Genomic DNA, 16,269 nt, shown 5'->3' on the forward strand with positions numbered 1-16,269 from the left:
GAAAGTCTTTCATTCACACTCCAATAATAATCGCTCATTTATATAGTGCTTTGAGGTTTGCAAAATATTAAATGCATTACCTCATTTGATCTTCACAACAACCCTGTGAAGTATGACTGCTATTATTCCTTTTTTATGGTGATTTCATACTGAACACTTTCTCTTCTATAACATTTTGTCATTCTCTACACTCAGACTCAAACTCACTAAAAAAAAAAAAAACCTAGACACAAATCTATTTTAGTTGTATGTAAAAGACCAAGCTAATCTGCCCATTAAGTGCCTGAGTTCTTTCTTATGCAATGTGTGATTTGAGGGATTGAGTGTTTGTGTCGTCCTTATTTCTCTGAAACTATAGGCTTATTCTTTTTTTATTATTTTCTTTTCAAATATCTCTAATTTCCTAATTTTCTCATTTGATTCTTTTTCCTTATTTTCTTTTATTTTCCTAAGATAGTTATTGTATGTTTATAATTTGAAGACTCAGAATAATAATTGAAAAGTGCTTGAAATTTATATTTTTCCACCATTATTAGAGTTCATTCTAATTAAACAAGTCACATTCATCCTTCAGTTTAGTAGACCTAAGACTTGCTGTTGACCAAAATAATTATCACTCAATGGATAATTCCAGTGAGGAGTCTTTTCAGAAATAGGCCTGTTGTTGGATGATATATGCAACCTTTTATTGGATTCATAATAAAAATTTATTCATATTGGTAGAAACTTTCAGAACTGGTAGTCAGTTGAAATGACCATCAAAAATCCAGTCTTAAGTCATTTTCCAATTGATAGTCAAAGGATATGAACAAACACTTTTCAGGAGTATATATCAAAGCTTTCTATATTCATATAAAAATAAATCTAAATAACTCTTGATTAGACAAATGGAAATTAAAACAACTTTGAGGTAACATCCATCAGTTTTCAAATTGGCTTATATGAAAGAAAAGGAAAAAAAATAAATTTTGGAGGGGATGTGGGAAAATGGGGATATTAATACACTATAGGTAGAGCTGTTGTCTGGTTCATCCATTTCAGAGAATAATTTGGAACCATGTCCAAAGGATTTTAAAACTGGCATACTATTTGATCCAGCAATACCATTACTAGGTCTATGTCTCAGAGAGATCCCCTCAAAAAGGAAAATAATCTATTTGTAAAATATAGTTATAGCAGCTCTTTTTGAGGTAGCAAAGAAATGGTAACTGAAGGGATGGTCATCAATTCTGGAATGATTGAACTAGTTGTAATATGATTGTGGTGTAATAGTATTGTGTTAAAAGAAACAACCAACAGGATGATTTCAGAAAAATCTAGGAAGGCTTATGTGAACTGATATAAAGTACAGTGATCAGAAACAGAAGAATATTTTACATTTAAGAGCAATATTTTTTTAATGAACAACTATGAGAAACCTAACTATTTTTAGCAATACAGTGGTTTAAGACAATCCCAAAAGGCTCCAGAAAAAAAAATGTTGTCTGCCTCAAGAAAGAGCTGATGAAGTCTGAATGAAGACCAAAACCAACTCTATTTCAGTTTCTTTTATTCAAGAGCTCTTCCATAAAATGGACATGGGAAAATGTTTTACATAATTACACATGTAAAATCTATGTTAAACTGTAGTAGGAAAGGTGAGAGTGAGAGAATTTGGAACTTAATTTTTTTTAATGAATGTTGAAAGAAAATAATTGTAGAAAACAGTTATGCTGCCATATTATAATATGGTATTAGATTAGGATATAAGATATTGGTAAATTATATGGCACTTAATATTTTAGTCATATAATTATTTTTCATGTATTGATGTGCTGGGTCAGTATCACTGAGCCAAAATAAAATATTGTTAAAGTAAGTTTTTCAACATATTATTTGGTCATTGTTTAAGAAAACAACAGATGAACCCCCAAATTCTAATACTTTAAATATATTTCAATCAATTTCATTCTATAATGTATGTTCATCTCTCATCCAAGGATTCTATTATGTAAACAGAAATTAGCTTCTCATTTACTAACATGGGAGGAAATAACTATTCTTAAGCTTATGGCTGATTTTTTACTCTAAATTTATTGTATATATATATATATATATATATATATATATATATATATATATAAACATGCACATCAATGTTCTGGAAAAGAGAAGTTATCAGACTATGATATTTACCCTGAATCAACCAGGTAGTAAGAATAGAGAGACAATTGAAAGATGAATGAATGAAGTATTTAATAATCCTATTTTCAAGGTACTGTGAATACAAATAGAAAAGATATTTTGGGCTTTTAAGAAGCTCACATTCTAGTGAAAGAGACAACATGTATGGAATATGAGACAGTTCCTGATCATTGAAACGGATTTTCATTGAACCTTAGACAGAACTATATATACAATATTCATATATTACAGATGTAATATATGAATATACAATGTGTCCATGTAACACATATATGTGAATAGATATTGCAAGTGTGTATATATATGTATATACATATATATAAAGACACAAACATTTGAATATGCATATTTCACAAGCAATATAGTGTTCCTTGTTGGTCATTATTTTATTTTTATTTTTATTTAGAATATTTTCCCATTCCATGATTCATAATCCCCCTCACCTTCTCTTCCCCTATCCCAAATCCAATAAGCAGTTCTACTAGGTTATACATAAATCATTTTTCAAAACACATTCCTATGTCATTTGTATTTGCAGTAGAGTGATCCTTTAACATAGTCATTATTTTAGAAGAAGATTGGAGGTCAAGTGACTGTTCAAGAAAAGAAGGTTCTGTGATATGCTCTTCCAGGTGTGGTGGTGGCATCTGCTAAGGAGCCACACTAATCGAGCCTCTCCAAATATCAGAATTTTAAATAATTTTTGAGTTTATTTTATCTAAATAGTTCTTAACCCTTAGATCAATGGACCTCCAAAGAAGCTTGAAAATAGATTGGGAGAAAAGCAGTTCTGTGATCTTGGATAAGAAACAAATATTTGTGTATTTATTGAATATATATGAATATATATGAATAAATATTGAATATTTATCTAAATGAAATTCATTATTTACTTTTTTAAGAATTATAATAAGGCATCCATTGGTTTCACCAGACTGCTGAAGGGGCCTGCATACACACACAAACTCACACACACACACACACACACACACACACACACACACACACACACACACACAAAGTTTCTATTTCCGAATCCAGTCCAAACTATACTTGAACAACACTTTCTTCTGAAAAACTCTGCCTAATTAATGTCTCAATTTATGCTTGAAGACCCTCAGCAATGAAGAACCCAAGGCATCCCATTCCACTTTTAGATACATCTAATGATCAGGAATTTGTTCTTTATGGTAGGTGAAAGTTGGCCTCTCTTCAGCCTTCACCAGATAAATCTCATTATCTCCTCTCTGGTCAAGAAGACAAAATAATTGATCAATTCTGAGATGGTTAAACAATCAAAATGGAAGTGTGATGATTAAGAACATCGATTATTGTCATCAGCCAGGATCCACTGCCTGACCATGATTCCAAGTTACTGATGATCTATAGATTTCTATTGGTGAGAGTTAATCATGCCTCTCCTATAAACTGTGATGATCCTTGTTTATTTCCTCTGACCTGTAAGTCAGGCACTTTATTCTTATAGAATGTTTGGGTGTCACTGTTCTTATTGCTTACATTCCCATTTTTTGTAAGGAATATTTCTGAACATAATCTAGCTGCTCTGAAATAGTAAAGTTTCTGTATCAGCTGGATAGGGGCAATGAGGCAGAGAAATGAGAATCTCCCTAAGGTTTCCTGGAGTACTTCATGTGATGTGAGAGTTCCTGCTACAACAGCTATAGATCCATCCCTTATATTCTCCCTATTTAATCTATACTGACTAAAATTGCTTATTATTGTATCATGTCCTTAAAAATATCAATTCAGCCCAGTGAACTCCTGAAGCACTGCAATATGTTCTCTTTTGGTGAATACTGCTGACTAGCATGATTAACATAGGCAGTTACATTTCAGTGGTCATCTCTACAAATGACTTAAATAACACCCATTAGTCTCTTCATTCACAGGCTGTAAAATAACCTATCAAAGACCTCTCCCCATTAACTCAGATCTATTGATGCTTTGTGAATGTCTGATGCACCCATAGAAACATGTGATTCAGCTCTTGTCTTTCACTGGCTAGCTCCCATGTTCCCGAAGCTAAGAGCAAGCCCTGCTCACATTCAAAGTCTTTTTTGTTAATCCTATAATTATCTCAGAGAGCAGCATGGATATTTCACATCAGTAATTCTATGCAAAGTTATTATGTTGGTGATAATTATTTCTTTCATAAGACACAAAATCAGGATGTATTGTGCCATACCTCAGCTCAGGATTGTCTAAAATGCTAGTGGAAATTCAGATAATATTGATTATTCTAGTGGCAATATTTAAATCATTTGGAGAAGATAAATATAATTTGTTCAACGGTTTAATAATGCTCTTTTACAATTTGACTCATGCTGAGTCAAAATCCTAGTAGTAATTGTAACAAGTATCATGGCCATTTTGTGCCCCACTATCCTAATGTATAATGTTTGAGAAGGGTTAAAATTTGCATCTTGCTTTAGATAGAGGAGGTAACTTATCTGTGCAATAGAGGTACTTTTGATTTCTACTTCTCTGCAGGGGGAGGAATAGGTAGGAGGGAAGGTGATATTTAGTGAACATGTAGGAAACTGGCGATTGAAAACCACATATTGTTCAAGATAAATCACCATTTAAAGGTTTTGATTCTGAGTGTCTCTTTTTTTCTTACCTTTTTTTGGTACTATTATTCTGAAGTTCTATTCTGAAATGCAGTTTGAAGGACTATTATACAAACTATCAAAAGCCATATTCATTGGAAATAAAAATCAGATGGAAATTTTATGATAAAACAACATGCTAACATTTGTAGTACTTTTGTATTTTGTTAAAACTTTCCCACATCCCTTATACATGGAATCTTTGTATGTATTTCTTTAAAATTATCTCCTACAGATGTTTTAAGGAAACTAAATATGTTCATTATTCTCAGCTTATGTAAATATGTTCAATAATACACTCTATGGCAAAAGTACTGCATTGTCTAGTAGATTTGACAACATATTTTTAATGCACCAGATTTTTCGTCTTTCAACACATATTTAAAAGTACAAACATTAAAGCCCTACTTTTGTACTGCAGATACTGAGAGATAATCCTTTTTTTTTTCTCACCAATTTATAGACAGCTGTGGCAACATTCACATTTCTTTAGAAAGTCCTCTAGCCTTATGCATGAGTTTCAAGGTAGGTATGGGGAATAATGTGGTTTTATAGTTAAGGGGTAGTTAAAAAAAAGCAGCAGCCAAGTGGAAATTGGGTGGGAGTTTGTTCAGAAAGTTCTAATTGATTCTTACTGGTCTATTCAGGATATTTCAAGATTAAGTTGTCAATTTCAATATGAATGCATTTGTTTAGGAAAGTATATGATGGCCTCTAGTGGTGCAGGAAAAAAAATAATGAATGATTTCACTTCTATAACTGAATCAGTAAGCAAACTAAAGATGAAAAAGCACATATATGTTTTGTTGTACAAATGACTTTTATTCCTTTTATGAAATACTTTTATTATATGTTCAGAAAAAAAGAGACCCTCAAGACACAAGCATGGGTTGCTTATTACTTGGAATAGGGGTTCAGTAGATCAGAAATTAATTGTACCTGAATCTAACTTTCTTCACAACAATACATCTAGGATAATCTGATGTTCTGGAACCTACAGCCACTATATCAATAAAATCTATACTTTTCTTTAGAATCATGTACTAACTAAAGTCATTTGATTCATTGATTTTAATAAAAGGAAATGAAAAACATGGGGTCACCCTTACTACCTCCTGTCTCAGATGATTCATTTATTTTATGGTTCATCTGTACTGAACTCATCTATGTGATCACACAAAAAGAACAGGAAATAAGATTCAATAACCAATATGTTATTGATGAGAAGAATCTAGTTCATCTAGCACCATTAATTTGGAACATAAGAATGTATTCTGAGGAAACTAGAAGAAGGAAGAAAAAGGAAAGTGAACTAGTTACATCACTGCTACAGAAAAAAGAAAGAAAAATTAGAAATTGTGATTATTCTCATTATGGTAATTAGCTCATTCATTCACTAATTTTAAAATTCATATTACTTTTCAATGCATTTTGAGAACATCAAATGAAACAGTAACCAGTCAAAATCATTTAAGTCTAGAACTGACAGTACATAATAGAGATTGTGTTGCTCATTCATTTGCTCTCCTGTTATCTCATTAATTGGATTTCATATGTTGAGCAAATTAGTATGCTTTTTAGAATAGAAATGATTATTCAAGGTGGAAATTTCTATAAGTCCTTCTTGAATCGTTCTGTTATAAATCATTGTTTGAAAAGAAGGAATATCTGAGTTTTCCTTACAATTCACTTTCTTCTGCAAATCAGGGCTTGTCCTTTCTTCTTTTATCCATCCTTTTCTCTTTTTCATGTATTTTTATCTGAATTAAATTGCATCTCTAGATTCTCCTTAAAGAAAACAAATTAGTAATTCCTCTCCTTCTTTATAGCTCCTCTCCATCTCATATTTTAAAAATAATCTAGTTTAATGACAAGAACAAATAATGCTATAGTATTTGCTTTCTTCCTAGAATGGTAGTGTGCACTTAATTTGTATCCTTACATATGAAAGGAATGGTACAAACTTACTATATTATAGGTAGAGTCATTTGTGTTTGTAAAATCATTAATTAGCAAATAACAATAAAAACATCTCATAGATTAGAGTTAATATATCTCTTTCATGTCAGCCTTCAGTTGTGGTATTCAGGAGGCATAATACTTGGATATATATGCTTTTAAGTATAGTATATAGCTCTAACTCTAGGTATTCATTAAAATGTAGATGTAAATTTTGATATGGAAATGGAGATATACTTAAATATGTGTAAACATATGTAATTATATAATATATGAAATTCAATATCTTGAATCTAGATATGTTTTGAAACATTATTGAAATGGAATGTGTGTTTTATTACTATTGTAAAATATCATAAAATACTGAGTTAAAAAAAATTCTGTTAAGCTGAGTGAAGAAAGCTTCAATCTGAGGAGCTGTCATCAGTAGCTCTCAGAGCAGTGGTGATGCTAATGTACAATGCTATATCTTAATAGTCATCTCTATTGGCTATTAAAATGCAGCATTGCACATTAAAATCACTACCCTACTGCTGTTGAAATACTTAACAAATAGGAAGTCCCTGGAAAGTACCCTTCAGTTCAGTGGAAAGCTGTGGGCTTCCAAATGAGCTGTCTCAGCTACTCTAATTTTCTACTAAAGTGAGGGTGAGAGAACCTAACTCTTTAAAAAATTTAAATTTAAATATGACTTTGAATCAGACATAACATAAGAAACCCAGTTAGCAGAATAATTCTGATTCCTCTTTCTGTAGTTAGCTGAGCTTTATTAAATGGTCGCATGAGCAATTAATATGGCAGATTAATGGGTGTATAGATGAAGGCTGTGAATGATATTTATGGATACTAATTCCTTTTCAATTTGAATGGAATAAATGGGTTTCTACTGTTTCCTTGACAAACTATTCTTTTTTTTTAACTTATTGCACAAATAGGTATATCCTACCCATCACTAATATTCTTCCTACAAAAAATGATCATGTTTAAAAATTAAAATGGATTTTTTCAGACCAGTCAACAGAATTAAGAGAAAAAATACAATGAACACAATAAAAGATATTAGAAAAAGGATAGATAAAATAAATGAGGCTAGCAAGTCATGATGATGACCGCCATTTCCATTCACTATAGTAGAGATGGACTATAGAAGTAGAATCATGCATTGATAGTCAATAATGGTTAATAAATTAGCAAATTGTGTTTGATTATATTTGTTTTTAAGGGAGATTATATGATATTGGGGAGTGAGTTATTAAGGAAAGTTAAGAGTTTTGTTCATGAAAACAAAGAAAACTATGAAGGAAACTAAGCATTCTAGTAGTTGATAAGATTAAAATTCTCTTGAGATTGTATCTTAATTTATAATTATTTATTAAGGAAATTAAAAGATGTCAGGGAAAGAAAAGGCACCAACCACATGTGGCCAGTTGTTTACCTTCCCAAACCTCCTTACCTACTAAATTCTTCCCCAAACTTGATGCCAGGTCTCCCTGCAGAGGTGTCTAAGCTCCCTGTGGTTCCATCCAGAGAAAGAGTAATTTCTTCTCTACACCCAAACGTAAGCATTCAGTGACATCCCTTTCCTGGGTGTCTCTAAGTAGCAGAACTTGACTTCAGTCTTGGTGAGAGGCCAGTATTCCAGACACCAGGAGTTACAGTGGATAAGAGGCTATCTTCCAGGTGCCAAGAAGTCAAATGACTTCTGGTATATATCTGGAATGCATAGACTTCTCCCTTATATAGATAAGCCTCAGGACTTCTTAATACAAGCGAAAGGTAAAATTGTTGTAACCTCAAAAGAATAGGAGTTCAGTCTAGGAAATTCTCACATATTTAAAAAAATTAATTTTGTCAGAATTTATAGTATAAATACTAGAATACCTGTATCTGTCAAAATATTAAAAATGGTCATTTGTCCAAAAATTTCAGACAAATGTATATGATTGCCTCCTATGCTGAAAAAGAAGTGACTATGGCTATTGATAAATATGAGATGAAAAGTTAATAATTTATACTAATATATATATATTTGAATCACCTGGTATTTGCCATTTAGATATTTTCTATTGTTTTTAGGAAGAAAAATTGCTAAGAAAAGTGGATTTTTTAATCCTAGACATCTATTGTAAATTCACTTTACATATCACCTGAATCTCAGAAGTTTTGAAAAGTATGTAAATAAGGACATCACTGTAATTTCCTGGCTAAAAAATTCTTATAATCCTAAAAAATTTCAGGTATCCATTTTGAAGATTTTAGTGGACTTAACAGGCTGTAAGCAAAGATCCTTAATAATGTTTATGTAAAATTTCCTACTCCCCTCATGTTTACAAAAGTATGAGCAGTTTTTCCTCTTTTAGTTGTTTTGTGATCATAGATCTTAAACTTTTCTAAAATAATCAAGTTATAATTCTATCTAAAGTATTTTCTGTATCTTAATCATATAGGTATTTTTGTAAGCATTATTCTGAAAGAATTATTTAGAAAAATCATACAACAGGCAGAGTTTTCTGCCATTCCTCTTTTCTTTGCTCTATTATGTAAAGTTGAGTTTTAAGCATACCCATGATATCTAATTTTATTGGATTATTGAGAAACTATAAAGCTACCTGGATTCTGGAGGAACTATAAATATATCTGTAGTTTTGAAGAACTATAATAACATCCAAAAATTATTATATCTTTAGTATAAGTTTTGGGTATATAAGGAGGCCATTCACAAGGCTTTGGGTCTTTGGTTGCTAACTGGAGTCCAGCTTTATTGTGAAACAAACTCTCAATACATCTATTTCTGTTTTGTGTTGGATACTTTATTTTATTATTTTGTCTCAGCAAATACATTTTTGCCACAGTAAAAAAGTTATATTGTTTGACAATTACAATCACCATTTATTCCTCATATTTTACAAATGTTTCCCAAAATCTTGAAGACATTTAAGAGTAGACAAAGTACCATGAATCATTATGTAAGTATGGAATTTTTCTTATAACAGTCAGTTAGAAGTAATAGAATTTGTATCAGTTAGAGATTTAGGGAAGCTAACAATTTGTCAAATATTATTGTCATCATTTTTCCATATACTCAATGGGAATAAAATGCTTTTATCTCTTCCTTTATTGATTAATTATAAAAGATTATCAGTACTGAAATAATTCAGTAAGGACCTAATCCTTAAATCATACTCAGAATTTCCCTTCCCTGTGAGTTCAAAAGAGCACATAGTTACTATTTGCCTGGTTGTAATATCAAATGTGGAACTTTGGGGAACTAGTTTTCAGCCATTGGCTATTGATGTGAAGATAAAATGTGAAGATAAAAAGTCTTCTAATTAGTTTCAGAGTCAGAAAGACTGAGGCAATGTTCAAGGGTATTCTTATTCTTTTCCCTAGAGACTTTTGACTAAGAAAAAAAATTATGTGAATTGACTCTTGGGAAAAAGAAGCTGACACTTTTTCCTCCTCTTGCCCACAATGTGTACTTGATTACACAGTCCCTCTGTTTCTGTTATGTTTATTATTTCCTTGTGTTAGGTAAATGAGGATCCTGAGCTACAAGTACCAAGTCAACTAGTGAATTTAAGAGTTTCTGAGATCCTTCAGATGACTTATCAATCACAGGAGAGGATGAGAAATCATAGGCACCCTACTGGCAACTGAAGTGTGTAGGGTATCAAAATAGAAGAGAAATGACCAATACCATAGGAAAGGAGTAAGAACAAGGTAGAAAGACATTCCTCTAACATTGGCAGCAACTTCAAGATTCATAAAACCTCATGAAGAGAGATACTGAGGAGGGACTCTTGAAAAGAATTTATTCTTTGAACTATAATAAATAATTATAATTAATGGTCATTTCATGAGGGCAAGAGAAAGGACAAAGGGACTTTTGGGGCAGTAGACTAGAAGCAATCCTTGGCCACATAGGCTTCAACACATGTACCTGACTTTATTTGTGCAAACATTTTGATTTCTTATTCAAAAAGATAATGTGTCCCAATACTAGAGGGACATTCTTTAACAATTGTCTTTGCTTTGTCTCAGTAAATCTCTTCCAAAGGCTAATAAAGCCCTAATTATTAATATTTGGGAGTATAACATATGAGTTTTAAAGCAACAGCATTAGAAAGTGTATCTTTTTAGGGCCCTAACTATGCAATGTAAATAATCCTCAGGGGAGTACTATATTTAGAATTTTTTGAATTGCATAAATGAGGTAAAGGAAGATATATCTGAAGAGTTAGTTATATAGATCAGGATCACAAAGATTTTTAATTATAGTGTATACAGAGTTAAAACTCATAAATCCTGACTTATAATTCAGACTTCTTTTTATACCATCAGGTTCCATCTATTCTCCTCTTATTGCTTAGAATCACAATCTGTCAATCATTTTATCCTTTCCTTATCATGCTGCGTTAGGTTTTCTAATGATCATTGTAACCCATGTGCAACAATCATCTCTGAGTTGATTACTCATTCTATCCCTTTGATAATTAAAAAAAATAGGCTATGTTTCTTTTTATCAAAATAACAATTGTTGTCTAAACTTAAAAATCCAACTTTTCAGAGAGGAAAAGGTATTAAAAAAAACTTTGCATAGTTGAATAATGCTGATCTAATAATTTTTACTTCAAAAGCTGAAAGTTCAATAAAAATAACATAAATTAGACTGTTTTTTTATAAAATATTGCCTTTAGTTTTTTTTAAACCCCATCATTTCCCTATGTGCCAAGCTACATTCATTCCACTCAGAAAGCTCAAATGGAAACTTTCATTTTAGCAAAGAAAGATAGTTGACAAAGAAGAAAATACTACTACAACTGACTCTGATAGTGTATGAGATATCTTTAGCCATAATTTCCCACATCTATATTAAGGATAATGAACTCTATTTCATCATTGTTTATTCAGAATTCAAGTTCTTCACTATAATTAATGAGAAATGGTCTGCCATTTTGACTTTATTTGATTAGTTAATATTGATATCATTCTTTTCCTAGTTCTGTTTTCTTCACGCTGCAACAATGAGTCAATAAACATTTATTAAGTGTTTCTATGTGTGAAGCCCTCTGTTATCCCCTCTGGGACTACAAATAGGCAAAAGAATATAATTCCCTGACTTCATAGAGCTTATAATCTAATAAGGAAGTACAATTTACAAAAAGAAAGGGAAGAGAACTTGGCATGAAGGAATGATTGAGTCCAGTCTAAGGAGTGTAGCTGGTGACAGAACTGAGGGTATCAGTATGGTTTCAGTATAAATGCTAATGTAATTTCAAAGAATGATGAGTTTTGTGGTGATAAAATTTCCTGAAGGTATGATCATGGAAGAAGGAATCCAATGAGTAGAGGTGGCCGGAAATGAACAATTGGCTAGCCTGGAAGCCCTCTTAAATGGAGATGTTAGAACAAAATATTTACTCTACTCTAGACTTCCAATCAGAGGAACAAAGAGTAAATAGGAGTATCAAAATTGTTGCAATCTCAAAAAATGGTAAGTATCCTAGTGATGAATTTTCCTGAGAGCTTGCAAGTCTTTCCATATTTCTTTGAATTCAGAATCCCCTCCCTTTTAGATAAATACACCTAAAATTATTCCCTTTCTTAAAATTACAGAAACTAATACATGAAACTCCTCTTTAGGTTTTTGCCATTAAGCTATTTGCTCAGATGATATTGTCTTGTATGTAACAGTCTTTTTCTAAGTATTGATTGATTGATTGATTTGTTAATGACAGTAAGCATAACTCTTAATCGTCACATCTGCACACCTACTTCAAGACAATTTTTTCAGTCTGTCAAGCATAATGTGTCTTTATGCACTAAAACTTTTAAACAAATTCAGGAGGAAAATAAAATGAAAACTATCTTTTTTTTTTTGCTTGGGGAAATATTTTCTGTTATGAGTATGGCCATCAATAATGGCAAATGCCATATTTAACTATTTTTTACAAGTTTCTTTGAGAATTATAAAAAAGATGTTCATTTGCCTAAAATAAATCTCCACAAAGATGTTCATTGATGATTTTTTTCTTGTATTTAATGTGTTATCATGGATTTAGAGTAAAACACACTGGGTTCATATCCTGGGTCATCCAATATCTGATCTTGGGAAAGTCAAATAATAATGAAAATGAAGATGACAGTGATGTTGATGGTAAGAAGACATTTTAATATTTGCAAGGCATTTTTCATAGATTAATTTGTTAAATTTTCATGACAATTCCAAGAGGAATGTCCTTTTATTACCCATATTTTACAGATAAGGAAAGAGGAAGAAAGGTTAACTGACTTTCCTAGGGTCACATAGTAGTCTGAGGCAACTTGGGTTGTTTTACCACTTTCACTTCTCTACACCCCATTCACCACCTTCATTAATAAAAAAGCCAGGGTCTTTTCCTAGCATAGGATTGGTCCTTATATAGACCAATCATGCGTGAAGCGGGTGTGTGGCCCCTCCCTAACACAGTATTGGCCCATTCAAGACCAACCCCACCCTGGAAGTAGGGGGGACCACTGATAACATTTTGAAACTCATACCATTCAATCTCATTGTTATTCCTCCTAGCTTAACTTCTTAGGGCCTAAATTTCTTCATTAATGAAAAGAGTGGGTTGAGCCACAGATTCCTTTGTCTTTAAACCCATGATCTTATGACCCTTTGATTTTTCCCTTGTAAACTTGAGATCCATTGAATAAGATAAGGCACCATTTTCTTCAGTAAAATCTGCAAGAAATACTACTTCTGTTCTTGTTCCTTCTTGGACTTACTCTGCTTTTTGGCTCCTTAAAAGAGAAAAATACAGACTCTAACCACAAATAACATAAGAGCCTCAGGGGAACAAAAGTATGTCATATAAGTTTCTGATTGACTACACTCCTGGAGGTAAAAGAGCCATTAGAAATGATATGAAGAGGAAGTTACAGAACACCACACCCAACTTGTATTTGTCATCTAATCCTTCACTCTTTCATATCTTATACTGAAATTTTCATAAGATCTGGGCTAATCTGTTTAGTGCATACCTTCATTGTTCCCATTTCAGGACTGGCTAAAATATCTACTATTTCTATGTAGAAAGTCTCATAGCTTATTTTCTGTACATATACCCAGATTAGGTCATCCAACCTGACCTTGTTGTTAATATTAGTAACATTTTCCTTATCTATATCATTTAATGACAAATTAATTTATTTATTTTGAGATTTTTGGGGGGCCTTAGAGAAAGTACAAGGGATGATCATAGGATCATAGATTTAGAGATGGAGGAAACCTTAGAAACATTCTACTTCAACTTCCTGATTTTACAGATGGATAAACTGAGGTCCAGAGAGATTGTAGGATATGTCACCACAATCAGAAAGTCTCCTTTCATAAGTGATCAAGGAATCTGAGAGAAAGCAAATGTGCTTCCCAAATTCTTCTGTCCAAAGTAAGTCATTTAAGAATCCTAAGGAGTAAGACTGAATGCATATGGTGCTTTTCCTCTAACAAAAAAGTTCAGTTCCACTCCAATGTACTCATAAAACTTCAACTAGTTGAACAACTAACTAGCTGACTAAAAAGTCAGACTGTATAATATTCCCTCATCAGATGAGTACAAAAATCCCAAAAAGCTCCTAAGAGGTGGTCTCATGCTAGGATGGTGCATGAATCAGATTCCCTTGATTGGATCAACACAAGATATCCTCAATACCATTCCTTGCTGAACATCCTTTTGTTACATAATTAAATATATCTCTTTTTATTAGTTGCTGAATGACCTTCAAGTATTCAAGTATCTCTTTTGTTCCATTATTAAATCTAAACTATAAGGCAACATACCTGAGTCAAGTCCAGCAAAGAATACCTCCAAGTAGGAAAAAGTAGAGAGGCATCTGAGAGCTATCTGTTTACTCACATACCAATATAACAGTACAAGAAAATAATAAATGTTGAGGGAGAGATGGCAAATTTGGGAAACTATTGAATTGCCAGTGGAGTTATGAAATTATCTGACCATTCTGGAGGGCAATTTAGAACTGTACCCAAACAGCAAAAAAAAAAAAGCAATGCTTACTCTTTGATTTAGTAAAACCACTACTAGGTCTATATCCCAAAGAGATAATGAAGGTCAAAGTAGGACCTACATGTTAAAAAATATTAATAACAACTCTTTTTGTTATGACAAAGAACTAGAAATTAAGGGGATGTCCATCAGTTGGGGAATGGCTAAAAAAATGATAGTTTATGTCAAAGATAGGATTCTATTATGCTATTAGAAATGAGGAAAGGATGATTTCAGAAATAAATGGAAAGACCTACATGAACGAATGAAGAGCAAAATAAGCCGAATCAGAATAACAATGTACACAGTAACAACAATAATGTTGTAAATCTTGAAATCTCTCAGACTTGTGAATGTTAAAAATTTCCCCATCAGGGAACTCTTAATTGGAACAAATTCCCTACTGAGAAACATTCCCCATTTTGATGTGAGAACTCACCAGGATCAGAAATGGGAGGACCTCTACTCCAACTGTACTTAAGACTGCTTTAGGGGAAAAAAACTCCTTGCTAAACAAAGAAAGTACTTGGATCCATGCTTATGGTGGGGCAAGGAGTTCTTTGAGCCAGGCCGGTTTTTAGAATTGATACAATGGAATGCTAGGTACCTAAAAGGGTCGGGCAAGTTTTCTTTCGATGAGATTAGTTGACTCAGCTGTGTTTTCTCTCCTTCAGACTTACTGAGGAGATTGGTCGACACAGCAGCATTTTTTCTGATTCAGACTTACTGAGGAGATTGGTCGACTTAGCAGGAATTCAGATGGGCAGTCCTTTGGAAAGTGTCTACAGTGATTGGTAGATGTAAGGACTTAGGGGAGGTGACATGGGAGAAAAACCCCTATATAAGAAAAAGCAGAATCTCTTGAGAATATAGATCCTTTTGGAGAAATCCCTTTGGAGGATCTCTGATGAGGATCGCTTGGGAAGAATCTCTTGAGAGAGGCCCTGGAGAAGGGAAGCTCTTGAAGGACAATCTCTAAGGAGGTCTCACTGGAGCTCCTCTAAGGGAGGACTCTGTCCCTCTGGAGGCTCTGGAGAGAGGCCCTTTGGAACAGTCTCTGGCTGGAAGGCTTTCTGGTGAAGTCAGCTGATATGGAGCTGGCCTGGTGTCACTAGAATTCTTGTTTAGGCAGACCTTGTGAGTGTTAAAAGACTGACTGACTGATTCTCTCTCTTAAGACTTGGGTCTAGGCCATATTGGCTTGAGGCCCTTCATAATTATTCCTTTCGGACTTCCGGTTAAGATGGCGGCTTAGAGAAAGCTGAAGTTCAGATCTCCGGAAAACCCTTCCCGACCGATCTCAAACTAGAAGCTCCTAAGGCGCCGAAATTCAAAACGATCAACAGCACAGACCCTGGGAACCCTCCTCCTGGACCTGGACCCGGTTCAAAAGGTATGGCTCCCCTTAAAAGCCAGAACCCGAGATCCCTCGGACCTCAGGGGTAGGA

The sequence above is a fragment of the Monodelphis domestica genome, chromosome 6, assembly GCF_027887165.1.
Source record: "Monodelphis domestica isolate mMonDom1 chromosome 6, mMonDom1.pri, whole genome shotgun sequence".
Classification (NCBI taxonomy): domain Eukaryota; kingdom Metazoa; phylum Chordata; class Mammalia; order Didelphimorphia; family Didelphidae; genus Monodelphis; species Monodelphis domestica.